Source organism: Miscanthus floridulus, chromosome 11, assembly GCF_019320115.1.
Source record: "Miscanthus floridulus cultivar M001 chromosome 11, ASM1932011v1, whole genome shotgun sequence".
NCBI classification, from domain to species: domain Eukaryota; kingdom Viridiplantae; phylum Streptophyta; class Magnoliopsida; order Poales; family Poaceae; genus Miscanthus; species Miscanthus floridulus.
The window spans coordinates 75,226,632-75,248,225 of record NC_089590.1 but is presented as its reverse complement, the minus strand read 5'-3'; the positions used below and the strand labels follow the sequence as shown (position 1 = coordinate 75,248,225).

The 21,594-nt window shown below is 48.6% G+C and overlaps 1 pseudogene; it reads left to right on the top strand.

Annotated features, from left to right (window-relative positions):
- The window catches only part of LOC136493442 (probable metal-nicotianamine transporter YSL9), a 29,729-nt pseudogene that overhangs the window by 6,451 nt on the left and 1,684 nt on the right, over positions 1-21,594 (top strand).

The following is a 21,594-nucleotide window of genomic DNA, read 5'->3' as shown; positions in this document are numbered from 1 at the left end:
CAAACATAAATTACTTGAATAAAACCAATGAAACAAGTTAGCGATAATAATGAACAATAGTGCTAAACAACATCATACCAGTGGTCGTGGGATGGCACGATCGTAGTGGCGTTGGTTCCGCGCATTCAGGAGGATAGCTCCTTTGTATTTCCCATTGCTACACTAGGGTCGTTAGTTTGTGAGCACGAAAGAAATGGATATCGGAGATTTCTTCTTGCAAATATAAAACATTATATTAACCGCATCACGGAAAGATCTATAAAATAGAGTTTATGAGCCTGCGACGCCGTGCACTCTATGACTGTGTTAAATTCATAAACTTTGTTTTTTAGATTAAATGTCACTTTAACGTTGGTATTTATTTTTTACAATATTGCTATCTTATCGTGCGATCCGTGTGTTTTTAGTACAAAATGTTAGCTATCCCATAGCAACGCACGAGCACGCTACCTAGTAAGCAGTAAAATAAGCCATTTTTTATCTTTCCACCATCCTGCTCTTTTCTTTTAAAAAAAGGTTATCTTTGAGTAAAAAAAGAACTAAAGTTCTCAAAAGAAAAGGAAACGATTTCTTGGCTGTATCTCTCTTCCTTAGCGTCATGCACTCATGCCTGACCCTTAACATCTCTTGGCTGTATCTCTCTTCCTTGGCGTTATGCACTCATGCGTGAGCCTTAACATCTGTCTTGTTATCTTGTTGGTTTGTGTCGGTATAGAAAGTGATCAACTAGTAAATATCTGTAGTTTTGCTGTATGTTGTAATCGGAGGTGGCCTAGCACTCAATGACACTGGATTTGTACTGGTTCAGGCAACGTGCCCTACGTCCAGTCGGGGTCGGTCGGCGACTTTATTCCTGAGCCCAGGTGCTCGAAGTCTATAGTGGGGTTACAAACGAGAAGGAGAAATGACGGGGTATACAAGAGGTTCGGAAGGCTCCGACCGGAAGGGTTGCGGTCGGAACTCGGTGCTACTGCGGTTGTAAGGGGTTGGTGTCGATCTAGTGAGTCTGAGCTTGAAGAAGTCGATCTCCCCTGGTTGGAGGGAGCGCATCCCCTTTTATAGATGAAGGGGATGACTCTTTACAGGTGAGAGGGAGAGAGTACAGATATTTCTAAGCCTTGCTGCATACGGTGATGAAAACTGGATAATGGTTGAAGCCTCCCAATGCTTTGTGTCAGGGTGGCTGCAGAGCACTACAATACTTTGTGTCAGGGTGGCTGCAGAGCACTGCTTCGTGCAGGGTATGGTCCTTGGTACAGTGGTGTTGACTTGTAAGCCATGGCTTGCCTTTCTCCGCACGCCTTCTGGTTCTTTCCGAGCGGGCGTCCCCGGTCGGATGGTCCCCAGTCGGTTCTGGCACGCCAGTCGGAGAATAGTGATGGCGGTGTTTTTCTATGAATCCCGGTTGGAGACACGGGGTCGGAGTCAGAGGCGGTCCTCGGGTTAGGCTTTCCGAGTGGAGGCCGTGCGGAGGCAGCCAGGGCCTGACGCTAGCGCTCCGATCGGAGAGGCCGTTCAGAGCTGGCCTGAGCCTGAGCTAGTGCTCCGGCCGGAGAGATGGGCAGAAGGCGGCCTGGGCCTGAAGCGAGTGCTCCGATCTGTTGGTTTTAGACTTTCGGGCCGGTCCAGAAGAAAGAAAGGCCGTTTTCCTAGGCCGAGCCCTAGCATGGAAGCCGGTCCCCGAGGGACCCCGGGTTTATGAACCCGACAGGAGCCCCCGAGCCCTCGGGCGATTCGGGCAGAATCGTCCGGGGGATTTTTGTCTTGCCGGCGGGTGCGCGCGAGCGCACCTGCGGGTGTAGCCCCCGAGCCCCAGGCGGTTCAGGCCGGGCCGGTTGGGGGTGTTGTCTCAGTAGGTGTGTATGCATGTTTTTTAGTTTGAGACGGAATTTTGTTTAACCATGGCATCGTTGTGCAGCCGAGGTGTTTTTAAGCGCGGGGATTGGATTGAGACAGAACTTAATGATCCCGATGTCGGTGCGCGCCGGGGATCGGACGAGGAAGTTTTTAGTTTTTGAAACAAGCCCCAACGTCGGTGCGCGCCGTGAACAGAAATAACTTAGTTTCGGATGCAACAGAGTTCGATCTTTGACGTCGGTGCGCACCGTGGGATCGGGTAAGGTGGAGTCGCGAGTAGACCCAGGCGTCAGTGCTCGCCGTGGATCAAAAGAGTTAATTTTAGTTAGTGGAGCCATCTGAAGCCGTTACACGAGTTAAGGAGTCACGGTCCCAAGCCGTAGCCAGATGTCGCCTATCCCGTCGACGCGAATTAAGGAGTCGCGGTCCCAAGCCGTAGCCAGATGTCGCCTATCCCATCGACGCGAATTAAGGAGTCACGGTCCCAAGCCATAGCCGGATGTCACCTATCCCATCAACGCAAGTTCGGAGTCACGGTCCCATGGTGTTTAAACCCCCGAGCCTTGTCAGGCCTTCATGGGGGCTGTGAGTCGTTTTTGCGCTACCCCGTCCGATTCCTCACAACTAGAGGGGCTGAGTATCGTCGCCTGTCCCGATCGCTCGGGCTCGAAGACTAGCTCAGTGAGCTCGCTAATGGGTGTGATTGAGTGGAATCCGGGTCCATCGTTCGTGACGGGGTCGGCATAGCCCTCTTGTGGCATTCCACTACTCCTTTACCTACAGCCCGACAGATGCCTAGGTCGTTCCATAGACCGACCCGGGTGGTCTGACAGCCTCCCCTCGATGGAGATTCCATGGGCTTGGCGAGAGGTTCAGGATCAAACGAGAAGGTTGAGATGACCCAGTTTGCCAGACCGGGCGAAGGCCGCATGGTGCTCATCTACGGTTTTCTCCCCTGACTCTGTTTGGTTGCTCATGTCGAATGGGGCAAGCCACCACTTCGTGGCGCAACACGGAGCGTTTTGGTGCATTTCGCTGCACGTGCGATGCTTAGTTCCTGAGCCCCCGGGCGGTTCATGCCCTAACCGTCTGGGGGGTTCAGGCATATGAGATGAATGCGCGTATGGATGTATGAATGATTTGTAATGAAATAGAGGGGCTTTGATGGTGTTTTACCTTGAAGACTAGAGCGACGGGGTTTGAAGAGCTCCAGTCGGAAACGCTCGTTCGAGACCTACGCTTATCAATCGTGGGTTAGCTCTCGTGTGAACAGTTTTGTATTTAATGAACACATGTTTACCTTGATGACCTGAGAGACGGGGTTTGGAGAGCTTCAGTCGGAAATGTCCGACCGAGACCCGTGCTCATCATTCAAGATGCTGCGGCGGTTCCTTCGCTTCCTACCTGTATCTCAGGTGCTTATCCTAAGTGAATCGATCGACTCAGGAGGCCGGTTGATCTCTCCTAGGTGACTCGATCGACTTAGGGAGGTCTGGTGGTCTCTTCTAGCAGAGATTCCTCACTCTTCCTTCCTTCTTCTTTCTCACCGAGAGTGCCTGTATGCTGCGGCGGTTCCTAAGTGAGAGGAAGAGTGAGCGAGGGGGAGGACTTACAGATCCTTTTGCAAACCCAAAGCGTGATTTTGGATTGGAGGTGAATGTCGCCCCGGTCTTGGCCGAGCCGGATGCCGCGTCGTTGGGAAGTGAGCAGCTCGAGCCTTCGTCGGTTGCACCGTCGTCGGATGTCGCCAGGCCGCCCCAGTAGCATGTAAAAATAATAGTAGTTTAGTGGAAGCGGATAGTTTTAAATTTGTGGGGGAAGCCCCCGTATAAAACGTTCGTGTGCTTAACAGTTATAATGGTATTTTGTTTTCTGTGATGGAGTCATTCCGTTCGGGGAAGCTTGTTCCCTTCCGTTCCTTAGTTTCTCCTTGCCCTTTGAATCTTTCGTCGGTTGTTTTTATAACGCCTGTTTTTTACAGGAGATAAGGAAGGTGTCGTCCCGCAAGTCGTACTTCCTCCGGGCAGAACACGCTCGGATGGCCGAGCTAGAGCACCGGACGGAGTCCGCTTGCCATGAGTCCTAGGTCCGAGCGGCCGAGGTGGCTGTGGCGTGGGCGGAGGAGCAGCGTGCGGCAGAGCGGGCGACTGCTGCCGAGCAAGGGCTCGAGGCGACAAAGGTCCGTCAGGCGAAGACTGAGGCGGGGCTATGCATGTCCCTAGCGAGCATTGAGGCGGCGCTCCAAGAGGCCTTGGCAGCCCTTGAGCCAGAGCGAGCCGCCCTGGAGTCGGCATAGAAGGCCCTGGAGGCGGAGCAGAGGGCCCGGTCGGAGGCGGATCGGGAAGTGCTCACGCTCCAGGACCAGGTGATGGGGATGGAGGACGTGAGTGCCTGGCTACGCAAGCAGGCGGCTCGGCAGGCAGAGGATCTCTCCACCCTTGAGGCCTCTTGTGTCGATGCATACCTTTTTATTTTCTCGTGGTGTTGATTCCTTTTCCCCCAGCCTATTTTTGAGCTTGTTGCCCTCCTCGTAGAGCTAGGAGAAAAGGTGAAGGCGCTGGAGTGAGACCTGGAGACGACCAAGGCGAACTTCAGCCAGAATGTCGAGGAGCTGGCCAAGTCCCATGAAGAGCGACGTGCTCTCGAGGGGGAGCTTGGTTAGATTCGCAATGCTGCCCAGCTCATTGTCTCGGAAGTCTTTGGGTCAGCGCCAAGTACCAGCGTGTCCACGGTTCAGCTGGTGGAAGTCCTGGACACGGTCAAGGACCTCATCAGGAGCGGGCTATTTTATGGAGCATCGGGGGTGCTGACCTCGGTGACGACGTACCACCCGAACCTGGACTTCGCCACTATCTACGGCGGGTATGCTGAAGGCCTGAGCATGGAGGACATCTAGTCAATCGGGGTGAGCCTGCCACCGCACACGCGGTTGGTGTCAGAGCAGGTCTCCGCCGAGTGGGTGATGGATGTTCGCCGTCAGGACATGGCCCGAAGCATGCGTGGAGAGGATGCCTCCGAGCCTGCAGATAGCATAGAGCCTGGTTCGGGGGGTAACGTTGCCTCGGCCCTAATCGAGCCAAACGTCGTGCTGCCGGAGAGCGAGCAGCCTACGCCTTCGTCGGTCGCGCCGTCAGTAGATGCCGCCGGGTCGATTTAATACCTTTTTTTAAATACAAGTAGTTAGTAAATGTAAAAAGTTTAAGTTCGTGGGGGGGACCCCTATGTAAAACATTCATGTGCATTTAAATGACTGCAATCGATTTTTGTTTTTGTGATGGAGTTGCTCCGTTCGGGGAAGCTTGTTCCCTTTCGTTCCTTAGCTCTCTCTTAGCATAATTTTGTTTTAAATTTCTTTCTATCTCGTATCTGCCCGTTTGTTCCGTAGGTCGCAACTTTGCGAGCCCGGGGCATGGCCCGCGAGGCTCGACCGGTCGTAGCCGTAGGAAAAGGCGAGGTGCGATCAGTCAGAATGTTCTAAAGCAAAATTACGTAAGATAAAACAAAGGAACGAACTACCCTTTTGTTCAGGTAGGAAGGAGTTTCTTCATACAAAACCAAAAGAGTACTTAGGGTAAAAACAAAAACAAAGGGGTAGTAGAGCCCCCTAGTGGAGCCCCTGAGCGTCCCAAGCCGAAAAGTGTTCGGGTCGGGGCGCTCTTACAGGAGCGTTCGCTAAGTAAAGGTAAGACTGAAACTTAGGAAGAGAAGAAAAGACATAGCTGTTCCAAGGTCGTCGGAGAGAGCGTCGTACAGGCCGTTGAAGTCGCGCGTCCCGGAGTCGATGGAGGACGTCCCTATGATGGGTGCTGGGTCATGAGCCTCATCGTAGAGGTGAAGTACGCCGAGCCGGTTGGCAACGAAGTCCAGGCTCCTGAAGCAGAAGGCCTAGGACGGCTCGAAGATGGGTGGAACCCACATCCCGGCAGGCGAGAGTGCAGGGAACTCCAGCAAGCCGAAGCGAATCGTATCGCCCGAGCCCGCCATGGCGGGGGTGGCGGAAAAATGGGCCATCCGATGACCAAAAGAGTGTTGAACGTACAACGTCTTCCCCACGGACGCCGCCAACTGTCGGTGCAGAAAGTGACCAACTCGTAAATATTTGTAGTTTTGCTGTACGTTGTGATCGGAGGTGGCCTAGCACTCAATGACACAGGATTTATACTGGTTCAGGCAACGTGCCCTACGTCCAGTCAGGGTCGATCGACGACTTTATTCCTAAGCCTAGGTGCTCGAAGTCTAGTGGGTTACAAACGAGAAGGAGAAAGGAGGGGGTATACAAGAGGTTCAGAAGGCTCCGACCGGAAAGGTTGCGGTCGGAACTCGGTGGTACTGCGGTTGTAAGGGGTTGGTGTCGATCTAGTGAGTCTGAGCTTGAAGAAGTCGATCTCCCCTGGTTGGAGGGAGCGCATCCCATTTTATAGATGAAGGAGATGGCTCTTTACAGGTGAGAGGGAGAGAGTACAGATATTTCTAAGCCTTGCTGCATACGGTGATGAAAACTGGATAATGGTTGAAGCGTCCCAATGCTTTGTGTCAGGGTGGCTGCAGAGCACTACAATACTTTGTGTCAGAGTGGCTGCAGAGCACTGCTTCGTGCAGGGTATGGTCCCTGGTACAGTGGTGTTGACTTGTGAGCCATGGCTTGCCTTTCTCCGCACGCCTTCTAGTTCTTTCCGAGTGGGCGTTCCCGGTCGGATGGTCCCCAGTTGGTTCTGGCGCGCCAGTTGGAGAATAGTGATGGCGGTGTTTTTCTATGAATCCCGGTTGGAGACACGGGGTCGGAGTCGGAGGCGGTCCTCGGGTCAGGCTTTCCGAGTGGAGGCCGTGCGGAGGCAGCCGGGGCCTGACGCTAGCGCTCCGATCGGAGAGGCCGTTCGGAGCTGGCCTGAGCTTGAGCTAGTGCTCCGGTTGGAGAGATGGGCCGAAGGCGGCCTGGGCCTAAAGCGGGTGCTCCGGTCTATTGGTTTTAGATTTTCGGACCGGTCCAGAAGAAAGAAAGTCCATTTTCCTGGGCCAAGCCCTGGCGTGGAAGCCGATCCCTGAGGGACCCCGGGTTTATGAACCCGACAGTTTGTGAACGTCAGCTTATTTCAGGTGCACAAGAGTTCTTCACGGATTACATATAAGAGGGGGAAAAGGGACAAAAGTTCTTAGAATTATAGTTAGGCACTGTCAATGCGGGACCCACAGGATACCCCACAAGGGAGAGAGAATATCTAGTCCAACTAGGATTCTCCCCATGTAATCTTAGTAGTATAGCTATTAAGTAATCCTACTAGGAAATCTCATTGTAAACGGACTAGGACTCTGGCCTCCTGACTATATAAAGGAGGGCAGGGCTCCTGAGACAGAACGACCATTGAACAACACAACACAACACTTGACAATCAATCCAACGCAAAGGCTAACGCCAACTGGACGTAAGGTTATTACTCGATCTACGATCGAGGGCCTGAACCAGGATAAATCGACTGTGTCTTGTGTTAACCATCGAGTTCGGCATACGCCAAAGCCCGAACATACTGCCCCGGGTACCCCCGTGGCAGGCTATCGGTGGTGAAACATCGACAGCTGGCGCGCCAGGTAGGGGAATTCGGCGACTTTGCATCCGAGAACTCGATGGACCTCGACAACATAATCTTCCCGATGGGATCAACTTTCATCTTCGGCTCGTGGATCTGCGAGGCGGACAACAACGGCAAGCTTCAGGGCCATCTCCTCAAAGATCCAAATCATCATAAAGAATTTCATATTTCACCAACTACAACGGATCAGCTCACCAGAAGATTCACACAGCTCACATTATCCAATTCAAATCAGATCTCACAGCCACTCATATCCGATTCGAATTCAAACATCAAGGCGAAGTTTTATCCGAGTGCTTTCAAAAAACCGAGTTCTTTTTTGGCAAGATTCCAGAGCACAACCCAAAACAACTCGGATTACCCTCAGAGTTCTTCCAAGAAGTCGAGTTCTTTTTCCATTTGGGCTCGACAACATGGCAAAATCCTATCAGGGACAGTTCAAAAGATCTTTCAATCCAAGATGCGGGATACCACTGACAGGAGCTCAGGAGGGTCTCGTGCTAACAATAACATCCCAAGACTGCATCATCCACTGGCCAGGTTCTGTTCCTGAGGACAGCGGTACCCAACTAGTCGGCACGACGACGACAGCAATTCTACCCTACCAATAAGGAGACTCGATCTACGACACCGAGGCATCCACTAAAGTTATTAACTACTCCGACAGCATGAAAACTAATGCCAATAACAGAACGACTCATGCGCGAGAAGTGCTCATGGTTCGACGACCGCGGTCACCATTAAATCCCCCAGAAGTACCCGATGTCAGATCATCAGATGAATCAGAATCCAACATATCACCTTTTGCCCAAGGCTACGACGGAGAAACAGATAGTTAGAAACAAGCTAGAGAAAGAAAAAACAAGTTGAAGCAAGGGCGTCAACACCGTGCTAGGCAGCGCAGGGAAGCTTGGATCAGATACGAGTCAGAATTGGCAGAGTACGACAAAAGAAAATCGCAACGAGAAGTCGAGGGGAGACGCACGGCGAATACACCTTACGATAAGATTCGAGAAGCATTAGAAGAACTCGGAAAAACTTCACATCCCAGTGAGAAGTATGAACAGCTCCAGGACTTGCTCTGACCGACGATCCCGAAAACGCAAGAAGAGAGAGCTCGATCAAGACTACCCGCCAGATCAACAACCCACAGGCAAGAAGATCAAAATCAAAGGAAATCCGCTTTCGAAAGACTTGGGCCGAGTGGAAGCCATGACGAAGGAAGTAGGAAGGAACATAATCAAGGCCACCGATTTGAACAACCAAACAAGACTAGGAGTAGGGTACCTACCCAGACAATCTCGCAAGATTATTCTCGTCAGAACGACAGTTGGCCAGAAGAAGGTGCCGAATCCGAATTCAAAGAAACCAAGACACACGACAGATTCCCCTGTTTCGCGAACAGGCTTGCATTGGTACGATTACCTCACAAATTCAAACCGTCTAACCACTCCAAGTATGATGGCAAAACTGAACCAAGGCAATGGCTCAGAATATATTCACAATCAATTGAACTAGTCGGAGGAGACGACGATATCAAAACCCTGTTCTTTCCCATGGCACTGGAAGCCATGCCTCTCCAATGGTTCGACAAACTGAACCCAGGATCTATCAGAAATTGGGAGGATTTGCAAAGAGCTTTTTGTGAGAATTTTGCAAGAATCATTACACATCCAATCACCCATGCAGAATTAAAATGACTCAAGCAAAAGGGAGGTGAAAGTCTCAGAAATTACTATAGACGATTCGGCGAACTACGAGCTCAAGTGCATGACATAACCGAACGAGAAGTAATTGAAGCTTTCTCTCACGGAATCATGGCTAGGTGGCAATTTCAAGACTTCTGCAAAGAAAATCCGAGAAACAATGAAGAATTCAGACGAACAGTAGAAAAGATGATTACTGCAGAAGAAAAAACACGAGAAAGGTTCCCGGACAGAAACAACCAGGACAACTCGGACAAGCAAAATCATCGAAATAGCAGACATCAAGAAAGAAAACGTAGGCCAGACAATACTGTGGCAATGGCCGACAAATCAAAGAAGTTCAACAAACCCAGAAGATATGATGACATTGAAAACATACGTTGCCCATTGCACCCTAGTGGAAGGCACACCATTGGAAATTGCTATACTTTCAAAGATCGATACACAAGAAAAGATAGTAAGGAAGACACCAAAGAGGACAATCAGAAAAGAGAAGAAGACAACCACGAGGACAAAGGATTCCAAAAACCTAGGGGAACGGTAGCAGTGATTTTCTCAGGGGCTCCGGATTGCAGAAGCAAACATCAAGAAAAACTAGCACTGCGGACCATTATGACAGCAGAACCGGCTACACCAAGATACCTCAATTGGTCACAGTATCCTATCCAATTCACCAGAGAAGACCAATGGACTAGCGTGGGGAACGCAGGCCATTACCCATTGGTTCTGGATCCGACTATAGCTAGCATGACCGTCACCAAAGTACTAATCGATGGAGGAGCTGGGCTTAACATCATCTTTTCAGAAACTCTAAGGAAAATGGGACTACAACTCGCCGGGATGATTACACCAACAAGCACACCTTTTTATGGAATAGTACCCGGCAAAGCAGCCATGCCACTTGGACAAATTACTTTACCTGTTACCTTTGGAACTCCTTCAAACTACCGAACAGAGTTTATCAAATTCGAAGTCGCCGACTTCGATTCATCATATAATGCAATCCTAGGACGTCCAGCACTAGCCAAATTCATGGCAATACCACATTATCCGTACTTACTGCTTAAGATGCCAGGACCCCACGGTATCCTTTCTCTTCGAAGCGATTTAAAGCGCGCTTTTGACTGCGACGTTCAGGCAATCCAATTGCGGCTAAAGCACAAGCTGACAATGGAAGAAAAGAAATAGCCGCAATCACTGTAGAAACAAGCCAAGAAGAATTAGAAATACCGGCTAAAAAACCCAGTATCATCGCACCACCAAAAGAAGCCGACGTCAAGCAAATCGACTTAGGCATAGGCGACACCTCCAAGACAGCAACTATCAGTGCTCACCTCTCGGCAAAATAGGAACTCGCGCTCACCAACTTTCTTCGGGACAACAAAGATATCTTCACCTGGAAGCCAGCCGACATGCCAGGAGTCCCAAGGGAGTTGGCTGAGCACAGAATTGATGTTAACGAAGGCTCCAAACCTGTAAAACAATGGTTACGACGATTCTCACCCGACAAGAAGGCAGCAATTAAAAAGGAAATAACAAAACTGATGGCAGCCGGATTCATCAGGGAAATCCTTCATCCAGATTGGCTAGCCAACCCGGTCCTTGTACAGAAGAAAAACACGGACGAGTGGCGTATGTGCGTCGATTACACAGATCTCAACAAACATTGCCCAAAAGATCCGTTCAGGCTACCACGCATTGACCAGATAGTTGACTCAACAGCAGGATCTGTGTTATTATCTTTTCTCGATTGCTATTCAGGGTATCACCAGATCGCACTAAAAGAAGAAGACCAGAGCAAGACATCTTTCATCACCCCATTTGGCGCCTACTGCTACAAGACCATGTCGTTTGGACTAAAGAACGCAGGCGCCACGTACCAAAGAGCTATCCAGACTTGCCTTGGGAATCAAATAGGTGAAAACGTGGAAGCATACGTGGACGATGTGGTGGTGAAAACAAAGATCCCAGACACTCTAATTGAAGATTTAAAGCAAACCTTCGAAAACTTGAAGAAATGGAGATGGAAATTGAACCCAAATAAATATGTATTTGGAGTTCCCTCAGGACAACTACTCGGATTTTTGGTTAGTCAGCGCGGGATCGAAGCCAGCACCAAGCAAATTCGAGCTATAACAGAAATGGGCCCACCTAGGAGTGTCAAAGATGTGCAGAAACTAACAGGATGCATGGCGGCCCTCAACCGTTTCATATCAAGACTCGGTGAAAAGGGGTTACCTTTCTTTAAACTACTAAAGAAGACAGACAAGTTCGAGTGGACAATAGAAGCCGACGAAGCTTTCAAAAAACTTAAAGAATACCTCACTTCATCGCCCATCCTGACACCTCCAAAGAAAGATGAAGATATGATGCTATATATCGCGGCAACTCCCACCGTAATCAGTACAGCAATAGTCATAGAAAGAGAAGAACAAGGGCGCGTGTATAAAGTGCAACGTCCAGTATACTACATCAGCGAAGTACTGTCAGAATCCAAAATCTGGTACCCACATGTACAAAAACTACTCTACGCTCTACTCATTACCTCACGGAAGCTTCGCCACTATTTCGAAAGCCACAAGATTACCGTAGTGACAGATTTTCCACTCGGAGACATCCTACATAATAAAGATGCCATAGGGCGTATATCCAAATGGGCAGTTGAAATTGGAGCTCTTGATATCAATTTCACCCCACGGAAAGCAATCAAATCTCAAGCCCTCGCCGATTTCGTGGCCGAATGGACAGAGATTCAACAGCCCTTATCAGATACAATCCTCGACCACTGGAAAATGTACTTTGACGGATCACTCAAACTAGGCGGGGCCGGTGCAGGCGTTCTCCTCATTTCTCCAGAAGGAAAACAACTCAAGTATGTCCTTTAGATATTATGGCAAGCTACAAATAACGAAGCAGAATACGAAGCCCTCATCCACGGGCTACGAGTCACGATTACCCTCGGAATAAAAAGATTACTCGTATATGGCGATTCAGCAGTGGTCATCAACCAAGTCAACAAAGATTGGGACTGCACCAAAGAAAACATGGGTGCTTATTGTGCTGAAATACGGAAACTTGAAAAACACTTCCAAGGATTAGAAATTTTACACGTCCTACGCGATTCTAACATTGCAGCAGATGTCCTTGCCAAGCTCAGATCAGACAGAGCAAAGGTTCCACCCGGCGTATTCATAGAAGAGCTATCAGTTCCCTCTATCAAACAACCCGGTGAAACAACAAATGAAATTCAGGCTAAAAGCCTTCAGATCTTGACAATCAACACTTCATGGACCCAAGATTTCATTGAATATATCAAAGAAAATAAACTGCCAGCAGATAAAGCAGAGGCCACACAAGTTGTTCGCAGAAGCAAAAACTACGTTTTAGTAGGGAATAAACTCTACAGAAGAGCAGCATCATCAGGAGTACTACTAAAATGTGTCTCATTTGAAGAAGGCAAAGAAATCCTAAATGAAATACACTCAGGTTGCTGTGGAAATCATGCCGCCTCAAGGACACTGGTTGGCAAAGCATTTCGCACCGGATTCTACTAGCCAACCGCTTTAAAAGACGCCGAAGAGCTTGTCAGAAAATGCAAAGGTTGCCAAATGTTTGCAAGACAAGCCCATATACCAGCTCACAATCTTATCTGCATCCCACCCGCTTGGCCTTTTTCCTGCTGGGGGCTAGATCAAGTAGGACCCTTGAAAAAAGCAAAAGGCGGTTTCAAGTACATCTTCGTAGCAATCGACAAATTCACCAAGTGGATTGAATACAAACTGCTCGCAAAGTACAGCGCAACCAAAGCAGTTGAGTTCATCCAAGACATTATGCACCGCTTCGGCATGCCCAATCGAATCATCATAGATCTAGGCTCCCCCTTCACGGCTACGGAATTCAAGAGCTGGGCACAAGACTGTGGTTTCAGTATAGACTATGCGTCCGTTGCACATCCAGAAGCCAACGGACAAGTAGAAAGGGCTAACGGACTCATACTAGCCGGATTAAAACCAAGGTTATACGAAGAACTAGTGGACTATGGGTCCAAATGGATTGAAGAATTGCTGAAAGTAGTATGGGGGCTACGAACTCAGATAAGCAGAGCAACAGGCCACTCACCCTTCTTCCTAGTTTACGGGTCAGAGGCCGTACTACCCGCCGACTTGATCTGGACTTCCCCAAAAATAGAACAATATGATGAAGGAGAAGCAGAACACACAAGAAGATTAGAACTCGACAGCTCAGAAGAAGTCAGAATAAACGCTACCCTCCAATCAGCCAGATACCTACAAGGTTTAAGACGGCACTACAACAAGAGTACCCAACCGCGATCACTACAAGTTAGAGACTTAGTACTAAGAAGGATACAAAAGACTGATGGATGACATAAGCTACTCAGTCCATGGGAAGGCCCGTTCATTGTCACAAAAGTCACCGGACCAGGCACATACAAGTTGATGACCAAAGATGAAAAAGAAGTCAGCAATACATGGCACATCAGCCAGCTAAGAAGATTCTACGCGTAAAAACAACTCAAGAAAAAACAGATATGCAAGCCACAAGGGACCTACAATCAACGAAAGACAATACTCTTCAACAATATATGTATTAGTTTATACTCATGATCAATAAAGATGATATTCATACACAGCATGTCTTGTCACGAACTCCAACGAGTTGTTTTCACGAAAAAGCAAAATGGCTGAAAACATGCCTGAGCAGTCCGACCGAGAGCAAAATAGCTGAAAAGATGCTTGAGCCCGCCGATGAGGGTAGCTAAAAGCTAACACCCGAAACAAAAAGCAAAATGGCTGAAAACATGCCTGAGCATTCCGGCCGAGAGCAAAATAGCTGAAAAGATGCTTGAGCTCGCCGATGAGGGTAGCTAAAAGCTAACACCCGAAACAAAAAGCAAAATGGCTGAAAACATGCCTGAGCATTCCGGCCGAGAGCAAAATAGCTAAAAAGATGCTTGAGCCCGCCGATGAGGGTAGCTAAAAGCTAACACCCGAAACAAAAAGCAAAATGGCTGAAAACATGCCTGAGCATTCCGGCCGAGAGCAAAATAGCTGAAAAGACACTTGAGCCCGCCGATGAGGGTAGCTAAAAGCTAACACCCGAAACAAAAAGCAAAATGGCTGAAAACATGCCTGAGCATTCCGGCCGAGAGCAAAATAGCTGAAAAAACGCTTGAGCCCGCCGATGAGGGTAGCTAAAAAGCTAACACCCGAAACAAAAAGCAAAATGGCTGAAAACATGCCTGAGCATCCCGGCCAAGAGCAAAATAGCTGAAAAAACGCCTCAACTCGCCAATGAGGGTAGCTAAAAGCTAACAAAAAGCAAATTGGCTGAGTCGACCAAAATTTAACTTCAAAAGATCCTCCAGCACTTCGTTCCAAAAAGCAAGAGGCTCGGGGGCTACATCCAGATAGGAATACTTTTTCCTCACAAAAGCACAAGCGCCACTCAAGAAAGCACTCGGACAACGAAGTTTGTCGAGGCAACTTTCTATACCGAGTCGTTTTACATAGCGCAGGCGAAAGGTTGTTAACACAAAAGATCTACATCTAACAAGTCATAGCACGAACAAAGCACTCGACGAATCACAAAGGAAAGAAGAAAATAAAAGTACTCGACAAATCGAGGGGCCTCGTCAGAATAACGCACAGAGTTGTCTTACGAAGCAGAGACGGGAACAAGACAAGGTACTCAGCAAGTCAAGTAACTTCAACCACACCCATGCAAAGAATACATCAACAAAGATAAAGAATCTTCATTTAAAAAGAAGTGTAATATTACAAGAGGACGCTCAACCGAGTCAGGCGTTGTCATCAGAAAGGGAAATATCAATATTTAGACTATCTACAACCCTACTGGCTAGATCTTCAACCTCGGGTTCCATCCTTTCAACGGCGTCAAGATATTCTTGGCTTTCAGCTTCTTCTGCTATTTTGGAGAGAGGCGCTTCTGGAGCAAGGACCCGGACCTGGGCCAGCACATTCTTGGTACATACTTAGGCACACCTCTTCGCGAACTCTTGGAAACGAGTCGGAATCCAGGGAATGAACTGCGCCCAAGATTGCCCGTCATCCGCTGGAGTCCGAAGGACATCGGCCACCGAGCGAAAAGATTTCCACAAGGCATTCCAATTCTCGGTAGCCGTCGCCAGCTTCCCGGACAAGCCTTCAATGGTTTTTTGGGCCTGCACAAGATCTCTGTCAGCTCCACGCCTAATCAGCCTAGCAAGGGCGAGTTCTTCCTCAGCATGAGTGTTTACCTCCTTAGCTCTATTATGACTAGAACGGACAAGGGCCTTCATTTCATCAATACTCTCCGAGAGCTTTTGTTTCTCAACTCGGAGAGCTAGACAGAACACCAAAGAACAAGTCAGCGGAAAAAGAAGTCAAAATACAAGAAGAAACAGGCAGAACCCGCGGCACCTTTGCATTCATTCTTCGTAGACTCCACCGCAGCATCTCTCTGTTTCTCCGTCTCCACTACCCGAGCGCGAAGGGCTTTCTCCTCCTTTTGGTGCAATTGACACTCCGTCTCCAACTCAACCCGGAGAAGGTCAAGATCGGCTTTCAGAGCGTCCACCTCCGAAGACAACTTCCTCTCATTTTCAGATGAGAAAAAGAAGCCAGAATGATCACGAGAAAAAGACTGAGCAGAAAGAGGCAAAGAGAAACAAGGCGTAAGGATAGAAGAAAAACAAGCATGCAAAAGAGAAGTGGCAGTAAAACTTACCTGGAGCTTTTCACCAAAAGAAGTTGCAAGGGTCGACAAGCTCCCCCAGGCTGCGGTCAGCTCCGATAACCGATGAGTGGCATCAAACTGTTGCACCACGTCATCGGACAGGGAGGGGCCGCCGGAGGCAAAAGAAGGGGAAAGAGAAGCCGGCTGGGGCGAAGCAGGAGCGACCAGAGCAACCTCTAGGGAAGCCGGAGCCAAACCCCCAGAAGAACCCGGCGCGACGGCCACAGTTACCTCCAGAGCGACCAAGTCCGCGACTCCGCCAGGTAGCTCTGAAGCCCCCACCGCGACTTCATCAACAGAATGTTGTGAGTCTCGAGGCTCAGAACTCGTTGGCACGGCGGGAGGCAGAGAAGAAGTCGATGAAGAAATTAGAGAAGACGAAGCACTGAAAAGTGATAAAAGGAAGCACCAATAAGAACCAGAGGAAGGAAGATAAAAGCCAAAAAGATGAAGCAAGAATCTACTCACCCGACTACTTTTTTCTTTGCGAAGCCAAGAGAAGGCCTCGCAGGGGGAACCATGACGGCAAAGATGTCCCCGCCACCCAGCGACGGGAGCGGGACAGCCGACAGCGGAGCCGCGGAAGAAGCCGGAGCTGGAGCCATGGAAGAACTCCGCACCGGAGGAGCAGTACAGCTCGGGGCAGAGGCAACCAAAGAACTCGACCCCGGAGCTTCGGAAGAAGTCGGCGCGAGAGCCTCGGAAGAACTCACACCCGACCTCCGATTACTTCAAAAAAGTTCAAGACTAAAATTAAAAACAAAGAGGAAAAATTCAATGCGACAAGAATATGAAAAACAACTCACCGCCGCATGATGAGGGGAACTTCATCATCCTCTTCTTCCTCAGCCAGCGAAACCAGAGCACCTGCTGAAAAAGAGATGAAAAGTACTCGGTTCAAGAGAGAAACATGAAAATAAAAGAACAAAGAGTACTAAATGTGCTCACCTAAGAGCATGCTAGCAACAACTGGAGTACCTGAGGGAGTACTTGGTTTGCGAGGCTTCTTGGAGACAGGCAAGCCAGATGAAGACCCGTCCATTCGCCCCCTCTTCGGGACACTGCGAGGACCGCGAGGGACTAGACGAGGAACATACTCTTCATATACATCATCAAATCTGAAAGAAACCCCAGGAAGGGCTGTAAAAGTTTGAGACTTACTAATTGCAGAAGTACCGGCTAAACGATCCCCAGTCTCCGCCACAGCAGGGAGAACATCAAGGGGGATCGAATCAACAAAGTTCCGCCCAAGCTCCTGCGAAAATAGACAAAACACCAAGACAAGGAAAAGCTAAGCAAGAACGGACGCAGCAAGAGTACATAAAGAACTCAAATAAAAAGAAAAAAAGAAGATAGACAACTCACAGCTGGGGGCGGGTTGTTGGCCGAGTACTCAGGGACGGCAGGAGGAATGACGCTCACTCCTTTCAGCATCTTCTGGAGACGCTCGAGTACCTCCTCACCGATCAGCTCAAGAGCTAGGACCATGCGTGAAGGATCCTCGGCCCCAGAATACTCAAAGCCGAGATGTTCCCGCTCTTTCAAGGGCTGAACCCAGCGACGAAGAAAACTTGAGACAATACCAAAGCCGGTTAATCCCTGCTGTTTCAGCGTGCTAATCCTATCAAGGAGTGGCTGGATCGCTTGAATCTCAGCAGGAGACTCAAGCTTCTTGTCCCACCGGTCATTCGCCACAGGACCGGATCCGGAGTGAACAACAAGAGAAGGGATCAAATTGGCAGCATAAAACCACTCGGCGCGCCAATCCTTGACAGAATCGACCAGGTCATAATCAAAAAACTTGATTTTGAGACCCTGGCGAAACTGAATCCCGCAACCGCCGAGTGCACTGGTTTCCTCGCGGCGGGGTTGAGGTTTCAGGCGAAAGAAAAAACGAAAAAGAGATAGAGAAGGAGGGATCCCAAGGAAGGCTTCGCAAAGGTGAACAAAAACAGAAAGATGGAGAACGGCATTGGGGGTTAGATGATTCAAACTAACCCCGAAATACCCAAGAAACTGATGAAGGAAGACGGAAGCAGGAAGACAAAGACCAGCGCGGACAAAAGAAACAAAAAGGACAATCTCACCAGGACCCGGGGCCGGAACCCGATGCTCGCCCGAAACTCTCCATTCAGCGATGACTTTGCTTTGGATCAAGCCATCACTAACGAGCTCGCGCAGCTGGTCTTCGCTGGTTGTTGGAGCCGGCCAAACCTTCTGAGCTGCCCTCATGGCCACGAACTCCTGGTTTTCAATCAAAGGCAGCGATGACTCCTCGTCCACGAAGGTCGCCTGAGATTTGCTTGCGGTCTTCTTCTTTCCCATGAACTGGCGGAAGCAACAAAGGCGCTAAGGAGGATGAAGCTAGAATGATGGTGCTCGGGCGATAACGACAATGACGGCGGCGGTTTTCTGAGAACTAGGGTTTAAAGGCAAGAGCTGGGTGACAAGGGAAAGGAAGATAAAAGGTCTTTAAATAGATTTCTCAGTGATACAAACGGCCCATAAGGCCCGTTAAAGCACAGCGTGGGAACGCAACGGTCCATTTACCGATGCAGCTAAAACGACGGAGGGCACGAATCCACACAACGGTACAAACCAACGGACAGATTTCAGACTTATCCGTGCAGCATCACAACAGGGTTATCAGATAGCCACAAGAACAACTCGTTGAACCAAGAAGAAAAAAAAGGGCTACCTCACGAGGAACAAAAGAACCCGGTTATGTAAGAAAGAACTCGGTAGTCTCATGAACGACAGGGATCACCATCACAACAGGGTTATCAGATAGCCACAAGAACAACTCGTTGAACCAAGAAAAAAAAGGGCTACCTCACGAGGAACAAAAGAACTCGGTTATGTAAGAAAGAACTCGGTAGACTCATGAACGACAGGGATCACAACAGAAAAGTTAAAGACAACTCAGAAGACAAGATTCGTTACATTACAAGTGACTTCAAAAATAGAAGATTACAAATCATACAAGACCCAACGAACTCGGCACCACGAAAAGCAAAGTAGCAAAGAGGAACACGGACACGACTAGGCTCTGGAACGACTACGTGTCCCAAATTGCTACTCGGAAGGACAGACCGCCATCAGCTACACTGTTTTCTTCAAAGGACGAACGCGGTGCATCCAAGGCGGAAATCGGCAGCACGGCAGGGCAACATGGAGCAGAGAAGGCCGGCGGGCATCTGTCTACCCAAGACCGATGTGATGCTGGATATGGTGTTGATCTGCACTGGACGGTCTCAAGACAGGCGACGAGGATCAACCCAGAACTGCTGGATGAAGGAACGAAGCCCACAGCACAAGACTTCCTCCAACTACCACCATGTACATCCTGGCACAATACTGTCGCGGGATTAGCCTACCTCTAATCCCTATCACAAGACTTCCTCCAGCTACGGCAAGACACACAAAAACTACAAAACATGCCCGGGGGCTGCTCTACTTCACAAACTACCATGTTCATGACCACCAAGGCTTCAACAGAATATCCAATGAATGAAAACAAGCACTCCGAGACAGTATTTATAGACCAAAGGATCGGCGCACATGGACTAAGAGTACCAACGAAATAAGCCTAACAAAGGACACAGTGAAAAGACAGGACACAATAATGGACGACTCAGGCGAGAAGAGGCAGTACTCGAAGACGGGCATATTCGGAAGAATATACCAGCACAGTACAACCCGTGAACAAAAGGCATTTACACTCAACCACCACCATACAACTACATCTGACAACAAGCAGACTATCAAAGGATACGCCAAGACCTCGCATCCGAGTTCTTCCCGAACAAAACAACACGGATATACGCTCGGGGCCTCGGCCAACATCATAGCTTAATCAACACTAAGCTAGGGAGCTCGGCCTTTCATTTCAACTACCCCCCGGAGGCTCGGAACCAAAGACAAAAGACCAAGAATACAAGAAGCTCAAGACTACAACGACGACAACACATCAAGACTCTCCATCCGACTTCTTTTCTAAAAAAGAAGAACACGGAGAAAGCAGGATACATAGCCACAGAATTTTTCAAAGACAAGAATCAAGACCCTCCAACTTTTTGTTCCAAATAGCAAGAGGCTCGGGGGCTACACTCAGTGAGTGCACTTTTTCTTCAAAAAAGCGCACGTCACCAAAAGACTTCCTCAACGCAGATCACTTCAAGACACTACGACAAAAAGAACCCGGAACGAGCCATATTCGAGTTCTTTTTCATAAAACTTCAACAAACAATCAGAGCAACTTCAAGACAAGATCCTCCAGCTCCTTGTTCCAAATAGCGAGAGGCTCGGGGGCTACAACCAGGTGGATGTACTTTTTCTTCAAAAAGCACTCACCACTCGAAGATCCCAAGAAGCGCTATAAGGTTTCGCTCCAGAAAGTACTCGGATGATATTTTGTTCCTACTCAACAAAACTTGAAGAAGCAAAGCGAGACTTTCAGAGCTCAACCATGAAGTGCTCGGGGGCTTGTCGATGCGGGACCCACAGGATACCCCGCAAGGGAGAGAGAAGATCTAGTCCAACTAGGATTCTCCCCATGTAATCTTAGTAGTATAGCTATTAAGTAATCCTACTAGGAAATCTCATTGTAAACGGACTAGGACTCTGGCCTCCTGACTATATAAAGGAGGGCAGGGCTCCTGAGACAGAACGACCATTGAACAACACAACACAACACTTGACAATCAATCCAACGCAAAGGCTAACGCCGACTGGACATAAGGTTATTACTCGATCTACGATCGAGGGCCTGAACCAGGATAAATCGACTGTGTCTTGCGTTAACCATCGAGTTCGGCATACGCCGAAGCCCGAACATACTGCCCCGGGTACCCCCGTGGCAGGCTATCGGTGGTGAAACATCGACAGGCACTTTTCTTCAGCGCAATGGGTAGTATTTCACCATGTCCGCTGATTGAATTGCGTTGCTACATTATATGGTCAACACGGTCGCAAGGGCCTGCTTCAGTTGTTTAACCAGCTAGGTGATAGCTAGTTATTTCAAGCACATATGGTTTGACGATGACTGGTGAAAAAAAATGTTTCTCCGTACTGAATGCTAGCCATTTTTACTTGTGGGTTGAGGTATACATTGCCAAATGGATTGCATATCTTAAAATGTGAGGAGATACTTATTACTACAACTTTGAATAGCCATTTAGCTTTACTCAACTAGAAACATAACTAAACAAACATCAATGTCATTATCCTTGCCTTCGTTTTTGGCCTTTTGGGATAAACATATTATTTAGATAATGGAATAAATAGTAATGTGGCTTCTGCGTCCATAGATGCATAGAGCTGCAATTGTTACATTGTTACAACCAAACAACCATTGTTGGCTGAATAAAAGTTAACAAGTAGTACAAGTGCACCGACACATGCATAAGTTGATAAGCTCATGCACAAAGTCGATAACTGAACATGTGTATTGTGAGCCCTTTAAAAATGGACCCAGTTCCTCTGAGCGTTTACACATGCTATTTCAAGAACTAATGGAATTTATTAGGTTGTTTGGTGTAAGTGGATGATGTAAATCTGCTACTGACGTTGTACCATTTCAGGTCATGATAATTGACTACAAATTAACTTACCCAAGTGGTACTGCAACAGCTGTGCTTATAAATGGATTCCACACAACTCATGGAGATGCAATAGCAAAGTATGTCGTT